Here is a 12,004-nt window from a genome sequence, read left to right as displayed (position 1 = left end):
GGGAAAGCAAAGTTGACTTAGAAGACATATCAGCATTCCAAGTTTTAAGCCATAAAGCTCTTCTAGCTAAAATAGCTAAAGACATATACCTGACATCAACCCTAATGATATCAAAGATGGCATCACAAATAAAGTTATTAGCATGTTGAAGGAGATTAACAATGCTATGAGTATTATGATCTGTTACTTGTTGTGCTAAAGCTTCCAACCAGAAAGTTGAGGCTGCAGCAACATCCGCCAAAGATATAGCAGGTCTAAGAAGATTACCTGAACATAAGTAAGCTTTTCTTAGAAAGGATTCAATTTTCCTATCTAAAGGATCCTAAAAGGAAGTACTATCTGCCGTAGGAATAGTAGTACGTTTAGCAAGAGTAGAGATAGCCCCATCAACCTTAGGGATTTTGTCCCAAAACTCTAATCTGTCAGATGGCACAGGATATAATTGCTTAAACCGTTTAGGAGGAGTAAATGAATTACCCAAATTATTCCATTCCCTGGAAATTACTTCAGAAATAGCATCAGGGACGGGAAAAACCTCCGGAATAACTACAGGAGGTTTAAAAACCGTATTCAAACGTTTAGATTTAGTATCAAGAGGACCAGATTCCTCTATTTCTAATGCAATTAAGACTTCTTTAAGTAAAGAACGAATAAATTCCATTTTGAATAAATATGAAGATTTATCAGTATCAACCTCTGAAACAGAATCCTCTGAAACAGAAAAATCAGTATCAGAAACAGAATCAGAATGATGATGTTCATTTAAAAACTCATCTGAAAAATGAGAAGTTTTAAAAGATCTTTTACGTTTACTGGAAGGAGGAATAACAGACATAGCCTTCTTAATAGATTTAGAAACAAAATCTCTTATGTTAACAGGAACACCCTGAATATTAGATGTTGATGGAACAGCAACAGGTAATGGAACATTACTAAAGGAAATATTATCTGCATTAACAAGTTTGTCATGACATTCATTACAAACAACAGCCGGAGAAACAGTCACCACAAGTTTACAACAAATACACTTAACTTTGGTAGATCCAGCATTAGGCAGCAATCTTCCAGAAGTATCTTCTGATTCAGGGTCAATCTGAGACATCTTACAATATGTAAATAGAAAAAACAACATATAAAGCAAAATTGATCAAATTCCTTAAATGACAGTTTCAGGAATGGGAAAAAATGCCAATGAACAAGCTTCTAGCAACCAGAAGCAAATAAGCAATGAGACTTAAATAATGTGGAGACAATAATGACGCCCATATTTTTTGGCGCCAAAAAAGACGCCCACATTATTTGGCGCCTAAATGCTTTAAGCGCCAAAAATGACGCCACATCTGGTGACGCCGACATTTTTGGCGCAAAAAAACGTCAAAAAAATGACGCAACTTCCGGCGACAAGTATGACGCCGGAAATGACAAAGAAAATTTTTGCACCAAAAAAGTCAGCGCCAAAAATGACGCAATAAAAAGAAGCATTTTCAGCCCCCGCGAGCCTAACAGCCCACAGGAAAAAAGTCAAATTTTAAGGTAAGAAAAATTGATTATTCATATGCATTATCCCAAATAATGAAACTGACTGTCTGAAATAAGGAATATTGAACATCCTGAATCAAGGCAAATAAATGTTTAAACACATATATTTAGAACTTTATATAAAAGTGCCCAACCATAGCTTAGAGTGTCACAAAAATAAGACTTACTTACCCCAGGACACTCATCTACGTGTAGTAGAAAGCCAAACCAGTACTGAAACGAGAATCAGTAGAAGTAATGGTATATATAAGAGTATATCGTCGATCTGAAAAGGGAGGTAAGAGATGAATCTCTACGACCGATAACAGAGAACCTATGAAATAGACCCCGTAGAAGGAGATCATTGAATTCAAATAGGCAATACTCTCTTCACATCCCTCTGACATTCACTGCACACTGAGAGGAAAACCGGGCTCCAGCCTGCTGCGAAGCGCATATCAACGAAGAATCTAGCACAAACTTACTTCACCACCTCCATAGGAGGCAAAGTTTGTAAAACTGATTTGTGGGTGTGGTGAGGGGTGTATTTATAGGCATTTTGAGGTTTGGGAAACTTTGCCCCTCCTGGTAGGAATGTATATCCCATACGTCACTAGCTCATGGACTCTTGCTAATTACATGAAAGAAAAGTGCACCTGACCGTAAAGGCTGCGTCATTCGACATAGGCCGTTATGTTCCAAATATACCCATGAGCCGAAGTATCACTACACAGTAGCAGACAGAATCACATAACAAACATGATTAAACCCCCCCTGTTCAATAACCCCCCTTAGGAGATATTAACCCTTGATTCCAAGATACAAAAGGAGCCTCACTGAGACCCTAAGTTAAAGTTACCCCCGAAATGTTGTAGCTGTCAGGGTTTTTTCCTGTTGTGTTTGCCATGTGCTGCTGGCAGCCATTTTACTCACCTCTCTTCCTGACTATGGTGCATTGTGGGGGACGCTGCTCACTTCCTGCACTTCCTTTTATGGCCAGACTGGTGTGCATCATCCATGTGAGACAGGATGCAGTCTCGGAATTGTGATGTCATCACTTATTATTTAAAGGGCCTCTGTTCAGTATGCTTTGCCTTTGCGTTGTCTCAGACCTGTTTGTGAGAGTTCCTGTGTATTACCTGGCTGCCTGACGTCCTTCCTGGTTCCTGATTCCTGGCTTGTTCCTGACTCTGCTGTTTTCCTTGTTCCTGATTCCGACTCGTCTGACTATTCGCTTTGGCTCCTGACTCGGCTCGTCTGACTACCAGCTCTGGTTTGGACTCCTGGCTTGTTATTTGACTTTCGGACTTTTTATTATTTTTTGCCATTAATAAAGGTGTGATTATTTTTGCACTTCTAGTCTCAGTCTGATTCCTGGCTCCCTGACAGTAGCCCCTCTCGGATAAACAGTTACAATTACAATACATCCATGATGAAAGTAAAATGAAACTATCTTACTGGAATCAGTGTCGTGGAACAGGAACACGGCACTTAAGTGTGACAGATAGTAGCATTGCTTCTGACATGGACTTGAGAGAAGAAAGCAGGCATCAAAACTCGTCAACGCTGATTGCTTGTGGAGCAGTTAATGAGTCAGGATGGTTTCGCAGAAAGACTCTCCCTGCCTCTCCGGACTCTGACTTTCATCCAGGCTCTCACTGAGAGGCTGACAGGACTACTTAAAACTCCAGTCCCATTCCGAAGAGTACTACTCTCCATAAGAGAGACTCCAGAAGAAAACTTCTGACACTTCTCTGCCAACCTCCTGGGACGAAAGGCAAAGAATGACTGGGGGATGAGGAGAATTTAAGCCTTTGGCTGGGGTGTCTTTGCCTCTTCCTCGTGGCCAGGTTCTGAATTCCCAAAAGTAATGAATGCAGCTGTGGACTCTTTCCATTTATGAAGAAAATGCTTGTCTAGAACGGCAAACCTCATCAACTGGTAATGTTCTGGGTGCATTGGAAAGTGAAGATAAGCATCCTTTAAATCTATTGTGGACATAAACTGACTTTTCTGAATAAATGGCAGAATAGTCCAAATAGTTTCTATTTTGAAAGAAGGAATTCTTACAAACTTGTACAGAGCTTTCAGATCCAGGATTGGTCTGAAATTACCTTCCTTTTTTAGGAAAATAGAGAGATTTGAATAAAATTGTATCCCCTGTTCCTGCAAATGAACTGGTAAAAACACCCCCATATTTTCTAGATCTGAAACTGACTGGAGAAAAACTTGAGCCTTTAAGGGATTCCTTGGAACATTGGACAGAAAAAAAAAAACTTCCTTTGGGAGGCCTTGCTCTGAAACCTATTGGATAACCCTATTCAGAACCCAGGGATCTGGAACAGACTGAAGACAAGCCTCCTTAAAAAGGAATAACCTGTCTCCTTCCAGAACATCTGGATCGGGGCGGCAGCTTCATGCAGATTTGGTAGTAGGGATAGATTTCTTAGCCTGCTTCAACTTGTTCCAGTTAGCACTAGTAGCCTTCCCCTGTAAGAGGGAAGGAGCAGAAATACCGATAGAAGCAGCATTAGGTTGTTATGAATCAATTAACATTTTTAAACATGAGTCACATAAACTGGAGGAGAGACCTCAGCTTCTTGACAGTAAACACTCTTGATATTAGCAGGAAGGTGTTCAGTGTCTGCTTCAAAGGTAAATTTAGGGACAGAATAAGACAGTTCCATTATAGCATTGACAAAGCAAAGAAATAAACACTATAACCCCCTGAAAAAGCTCTTGAACAATAGTAACTTGGTTACTTACCCCTCCTTAAGTAGCCTTTTTTTTTTTAAACTTACAGGTACAATGCACGCTAAGCTGAAATACAAAAAGCAGGAGACATATAAACTTTACATCCGGAGCATAGATAACGCTCAGCAATATAAAATAACGTAACCAGTTATTAGGAATGTAGCGCGCCAACACCAGAAAAGTGCAAGACCGAGGACATATGTCTGCTAACCCGACGTGCGTAATCCCGCCAAAGGCGCAAAAAAGTACAGAACTAAATAGATGTGCGCAGACCCAACAAGTGTTAAACCAACGCATGTAGACCCAAAGGCCGACACGCAAAAAAAACTAAGTGTGAAAAAAACCTAATGCACACTAAACAGCAAAAAGAAGGAATAATGTAAAGATTCTGTTCCAGGGCGCTATATATATATATATATATATATATATATATATATATATAATAAATGCCCTATAGACTATAGAGGCTATAGTGTCTAAATGTTAAAAAGTCATACTTAACAACAGACAACTCATCCACAAGCAAACAACTAGTACACAACCAAACCAGTACTGAAGCATATCAGCAAAGGCTATGGAATAGGAGTATATTGTAGATCAATAGGAGGCGGCAAAAGACAAGTCTGTGACAGATTTCCCAAAAGGTGAAAAAGGAGCCACAAACCATACCCCATATTACAGTACTGTACTCTGAGGGGAAACCAGGCCTCAATATACACTGAGAACCTTCACACTGAAGAATCAAATGCATATCTTCGACGACCTCAAGTGGAGGCAAAGTAAAGACAGAAGTATATGTGAGGTGGAAGCGGTTTTATAGAACTCTTGGGGTTTGGGAATAATTGCCTCCTCCTACTGGTAAGGAAGAGTAATTGTCAGGATTTTAAACTCTCACCACCTGAATGAAATTAATCTGTCCTAAAATGACCTGTTGGAATTCATAATTGGTTCCATTTCATTATACAGATACCAGCATTAGTGTTAACTGATATGATATTTACATTCTTTGATGTTTGAGACGTATATATCTTCTTTTTAACTTGGAGTAAAATGCACTTGAGCAAAACATTTTAAACCAATATTTGAACTTGAGGATCTATTATCACTACTACTTGTAAGAAAATGTGATACCTTCAGATAGCCCAGTTTTTACTTTGGTTATCTAGGATTAAGCTGCAGTCTCAATAATAACAAACTGGGTGAAAACAAAGCAATGCTATGATAAATTACAATGTGGCCTTTTTACCTGCCAGATAAATTGTTTGATGAATGTTTACATGTCTGATACTATCATTATCAGGATTCTTATTGGAAGGGTTGAAAAATATCACTATACTTTACAAGAGGAGAAAAAACAAATTATGCTTACCAGATAATTTTATTTTCTTCAGATGGAATGAGTCCACAGCTGTATTCATTACTTTTGGGAATTAAGAACCTGGCCACCAGGAGGAGGCAAAGACACCACAGCCAAAGGCTTAAATACCCCTCCCACACCCCTAAGTGATTCTACAGAGGAACAAGGAACAGTAGAAGAATATCAGGGTGAAAATGTGCCAGAAGAATAAAAATAACAGACGCCACATAGAAAAACATGGACGGGGAGCTGTGGACTCTTTCCATCTGAAGAAAAGAAAATTATCAGGTAAGCATAATTTATGTTTTTCTTCATACATGGAAAGAGTCCACAGCTGCATTCATTACTTTTGGGAAAACAATACAAAAGCTATAGAGGACACTGAATGCAAAAATGGGAGGGTACAAAAGGCAGCCCAATTCTAAGGGGAACAAGTCCAACAACCCCACCAAAAAAGCCCGCTTTGTCGGAAGCCTAGAACTTTGAAAAAAGAAAAGGCCCAAAGGACACTGACCCGCAGCTAGTCCATAAGCCTTGCTAGAGACCACAGAAATAGACTAGACTGAGCCAACATGCTCAGGAGGCACCGCCGCCAAGGAGTCGGTCCCCAACAACCCACCCCTTACAAGAGAAAAGGGATCAAGTAGCGAAAACTCCCAAAAATAGGAGAAGACAAGGAAGAAAAAAAACAGGATTCCCAAAAAGTACCCTAAATAGGGTACACCAAGTTCCAAATAAAATAAGGAACCCTGAGACCCGAACCAAGTTCACTGATACCCGAACCGGTCTTGAGAAACAAGGCAGGCAATGCCCAGATCCCGGAGAGTACAGAGACCAAAGGTTAGTACCGGGAATCTGAAATCGAGAAAAAAACTAATTTCTTCTTAAAGCAGTGCAAACGCACCCTTAAGGACAACCGAAGACAGAGCACTCAAGATACCGATAGCTCAGAATATCAATATATTAAGAGATCGGATGCGTGGACACTACATGCCACAGTCATACCAGGATGACTCGGAAAAAAAGACTACTTGCAGGCAAGTAAGAGCAGTTGAAAAGAGACATCAAACCCTAATCGTCAGACTGCTAAACATCCACTTAACAGTGGGCACAACACAGGCTATCCAAAAGCCGCTAGTCCTTCTCACATATCTTGCACATGGAGAAACACTGAACCTCAAAGAGGTTCACCGATCAAATGATCCAAGTACGAACAACAGATCTCAAATCCTGAGCATCCCAAAACTCCCGGTAGCAAAAACCCTTAAGCCAAGCTTGGGGAAGGAGACAACCCAGCCTAATGTCCCTGATAGGGAGACAACGAAAGCAGGAAGTCACGTGGCCCTCCTTAAGAGAGTATGATTATCAGATGACTCTACCTCAAACCACAAGGCTACCTTGTATCACCCATAAGGCGGCAAAACCACTAAGGGAAACGGGCAAGTCCAGAAATCCCAAAGAGAAACTCAAAAAGGAACAAGTCCAGGAAAAGAAATTCCGAGGAGCCCCTGAAGGCAAGACCGTCAATAACCAGCGGCAAGGAGACCCTAAGTCCTCAAGACTTCCAACCCATGTGGAAAGGAAATACTCTAAGTCCCAATGAAAAAATGGAAACACCCGAGTGTGTTGCAGCAGAACCATACCGAGTCCAAGTCGACCAGTAAGAAAGGCTGACAAGGACTGAACCAATCTTCCATGCCTCAAACTGAACTTGTAAAAGAAAAACAAGTAATAACACAAAGAATAACGTGAAACACTAGACGCCCCAACCGGACCAGCCAGGCACCACGTGTCTGAAATAGGCAGCAAGACAGAAGGGACAAACCCAAACAGGACCAGCCTGAAACTCAGGGTCGATACTGTCAAGGTCGCAGATAGACATCCCCAGAGATGGAGAATAAACTTCAGACAAACATAGGACTATCATGTCCTCACACCAAACAAACTTCCGTAGAAGTAAAATGAACAATCAAAAATCGCGAACATCGATTCCAGAAAAATTCCCGAGGATATACATAAATATGAGCTGAAATAAAAAATCATCCTAACTGGATAAAAGAAATATAAGGCAACCCATAGGTTATCACCCAAGAAGAACAGACACACCTGCAGGACCGGGATCCTGTTCTCCCAGCTCAGGACTGGAAAGGATACTCAATAAACAAGGCTATAGGAAGATTACTTCATCCTCATATAGCTAATACTGCAAGCCGTTCTAAGAAGAACACTGAGATTTGCCACATCCGTTAAGGGTGGGATCCTCCAACAACGCCAGAATGGGTCTCAAAAGGACATGAAGCTGTAAAGCTTCAGGGACAGTCGTTCCCACGGAGAGCTGAGCAGGCCATCCCATACCTGAAGAGCTGCGGTCAACAGAACATGTACAACACCATAAGCACACTTCTGGTAGTTGCAGATGCGCCAGCGCTATAAAAATGGACATGTGAAAACGTGCCATTACCTCCGGGGGGGGAACAAGCCTCAGGCAGCTCATGAACGCTTTTTTGCTGTGAAATGATCTTAGCCGATAGCGTGCTAGCTATCCGGCATAATGCAAGCTGGCCCACAAGACTATTGGCTAAGAGGTGGAAGCATCACCTCACAGAAAAATAGCGTCCTGCCATGGGCTGCCTGAGGTGCTCAGCGTGTCGAACGCTTCAGACAAATAAAGGAACTTTCAGCATGAAGTATTTTATATTTCATGACTGAAAATCCACCTTTATTTCTTCAAATTGTAAGTCCTAGCATTTCACAAACACTAGGATTTTCTATCACCTTAAAGGGAACACCTTGAGATTTTTAAATAAAATGCTAACTTATGGATAGTGAAACAACTTTGTAATATATTTTCAGGATTTATTAGTCATTTAGGTCTGAAAATTTCTACATCTCAAAAAAGAGCATGGAAAAAGAAGGAAAAGTGGTGCATACTTGAACTGTCGCCAGAAAAAAACAAAGGTGGTTAGAAGTCTACGATCCATTATTCCCGAGAACTAATACCCAAGCTGTGAAGTCCACAAGTATTATTGGCGGGATCAGACTTATACTATTCCAAATACAGTGTATGATTAATTATTATTATTTTATTTTTTTAAAGAATTCATTAATGGTTTTGTTTGTTTTTAGTTTTTGTTTTTTTGCATAAAAATCAATACAAAATATTTAATACCCAGAAACAGCTTTCTGACTGACCTTCCAAACAAAAGCTGCTTCAGAAAAAGAAAAAACATCAAAAAGGTAGAATTTAGAAAATGTATGTAAGGTAGACCATGTAGCTTCCTTGCCAATTTGATCAAACGAGGCCTCATTCTTAAAGGCCCAAAAAGTAGCAACTGATCTAGTAGAATGTGCAGATATCCATTTAGGAGGAGACTGATCCAACTACAAGTAATATTTATAAATCAAAAGCTTCAAACCAAGAGGCCAAAAACACAGCAGTAGCCTTCTAACCCTTTCTAGAACCAGCTCTGAAAAAGCTCTGACCACATCCAAATTATGGAGAATTATTTGGATTAGGACAAAAAGAAGTACTAACAATCTCACGATTGAAGTTATCAGAATAAACCACCTTAGGCAAAAAGTCAAACTTACTTCTCAGAGCTGCCTTATCCTTTTGAAAAACAAGATAAGGTGGCTTAGAACAAAGAGCCAACAATTCAGAAACTCTTCTAGCAAAATAAATCACCAAAAGAAACAAGAACTTCTAGAACAAAAGCTGAATATCCAAATTATGTGTAGGTTCAAAAGGAGGACCTGCAAAACCCCTAAACAGTCACAGCATTTGGATAATGGCGATGTGAACAAGCCACCCACACACACACACTAAGCTCTTGCTGTACCCCATTATTTCTGGGTATTGGGACCTCTTACACTTATACGGAGGCACTACTATTGGCCCACTGCCCCTAATAGGCGTTCCCGATATACGTTGCAGTGACGTTTGGCTTCCAAGGGATTCCTGTTTCCTGATCGCTGACGACGGATACCTGCCTCATGTTGTTGGTCCGTTTGGTTTGATAGTCTGTCGGGCAACTTTTGAGGTCCTGGCCTGCTTCGTTTGGCACCTACTAAGTGCCGCTCCCTATGTGAGTATCCATCCGTTTGGGCTTTTCTTGTGTTTAGTCTGTACTCCCAGTACAGACGATATTGTTTTATGTGGCGCCTCTTCATCTGTTCCTACAGGTTCAATCCTCAAAACCCTTAAAACCAAATTAAGACACCAAGAGAAATTGGATTAATCACAGGCTTAATCCTGACTACGGTCTGAACAAAATTGTGAATATCAGGAAATTTAGCAATTTTCTTGTGAAACAAGAGAGAAAGAGAAGCGATCTAAACCTTTAAAGTACTAGCAGATAAACCTTTATCCAAAACATTTTGAAGAAATTGAAGAATTCTAGGAATCCTAAAACCGTGTCAGCTTTACCCATGTTCCATACACCCGGAAATAAAATCCTTCCAAACCTTGTGATCAATTTTTAACATCACAGCTTTACGAGCCTGAACCAAATTATCAATGACAGAATCGGAAAAAACTCTCAGCCTTAAAAGGAAGCATCCAATCTACAAAACATAAAGTTTAGAGATATAAGATCCTGATGGAAATATGGACCCTGAAACAGAAGGTTGTGAAGCAGAGAACAACTGGACATCTGTACCAGATCTGTCAACCAAGTAATGCAAGGCCAGGCCGGAGCAATCAGTAATACTGACAAAACTTCCTGCTTGATACTAGCTAGCACCCTCTATAACAGAACAAGAGGAGAAAAAAAGTAGGCTAGACAAAACTAGTAGTAGGAACTACTAGATCATCCACAAACTCTGCCTCAGAATCTCTGGACCTCATAAAATATCTGGGAAGCTAGTTGTAAAAAATGAGAATACCACCTTTCCTTTAAAAGGAAGAGAAAGAAGTCTAGATTAAGAAACCATGTCAGCAGACCATGATTTCAACCTTAAGGCCCTCATAGTCAAAACTGCCAGTGCCACATTCTTACAACTGATCTTGATAACATCAACAACAGCATCACAAATAAATTTTTTAGCCATTTTTAAAAGTTTCAATTGATTAAAAAAACTCTTCACAATCAGTATCCTCAGAAAGTTGCCCAGATAAACTCTCACACCATAGGGTAGAAGCTGCAGCAACACCAGCAATAGTTGGCCAAAAAATAAAACCTGCTTGCTGTCTTGTAGACTAAAGCCCATATTAACGCCTCCGGATAAGGCAGATTGTAGGTGGTGTTTGGCTATCAAAAATGTTTAATGTAAAAAAAGATATTAATTTTAGTAGCAACACAAAAGAAATATCCTGTAATTACAAGGTGTTTATTGTTTCTTTAAGAGCCAGACAGTTTGCAAGAACAGATTAGATAACCATAGTGAGCAGCTGCTTACATAATTTTTATCATAAATGCCTTTAGCAAGACATTGCCGTCAAATAAGACATTTTTTTTTTTTTAAAAAAAGGGCTGACATAGTGATCCAAATTCTATCCATTTCTGTATTAGAATATAGAGCCATCATTTCCAAATAATTTCCCTGTAGTCCTAAACAAATCACACTTATATTTTTCCACCAAATTATGGACTATATAAAAAGTTAAGAGTATTAGTTAATTTTTAGCATTTACAAAGTTTTGTATTACAATTAAAGTTATGAATTGCAAAACGTCTACATACAAATGCAATTAAAATATAGATTAGATTTTTTTTTTCATTTTATTATGAGACAATTAACACTGACCAGTGTAAAAACAAGGATGTATTCAAAGCAAAGGTTGGTCTGATAAAAATACACAGGAGCTTTGCTTTAAAATTATATGAGTTGTTTAAATATTTAAGAAATAAGTGTAAAATGTTAGTTTCCAGTAATGGGTGCCACCACTGTAACCCAAGCTTCTTTTTTATAATAAAAAAAATAAAAAAAAACAACAACAATGTATATCCTCTGATAAGACGAGTCACAGACAGATATATATATATAAGGTGCTAGATTGAAAGCAAGCAATGGTGGTGTAGAATCTAGCGGTGTCAGGCATAAAAAGTGTATAGCCTTATCTTTTTTAAAGGGACATGAAACCCAAATTGTTTCTTTCATGAATCAGATAGAGCATACATTTTTAGGGTGAGCCAACGACAAAAGGCTTTATATATTCACCAGTCAGTCACCAACCAGCAGCTACTACCCATTATTTCATCGCTGCCCACCTACCCAAGTGTTTCAACAAAGAATAGCAACTAATCAAATCAGATAATAGAAGTAACAATTCGGTAGGTTGTGATCAGCGCTGGAAAGTTGTTTAAAATCACACGTTCTATCTGAATCATAACTTTACTGTCCCTTAAGTAATTTATTAATATAGTGAAGTTCCAC

General features: G+C 39.4%; 1 protein-coding gene across 2 annotated transcripts in view; it reads right to left on the bottom strand.

The window, feature by feature from the left end:
• VPS13B (vacuolar protein sorting 13 homolog B) overlaps nt 1–12,004 on the bottom strand; it is a 1,996,594-nt gene that overhangs the window by 1,575,005 nt on the left and 409,585 nt on the right. The gene's annotated exons all lie outside the window — the stretch shown is intronic.

This window comes from Bombina bombina, chromosome 5 (assembly GCF_027579735.1).
Source record: "Bombina bombina isolate aBomBom1 chromosome 5, aBomBom1.pri, whole genome shotgun sequence".
NCBI lineage: Eukaryota > Metazoa > Chordata > Amphibia > Anura > Bombinatoridae > Bombina > Bombina bombina.
Note: the sequence above shows the minus strand (reverse complement) of the source record. Positions and strands in the feature narration are given on the sequence as shown.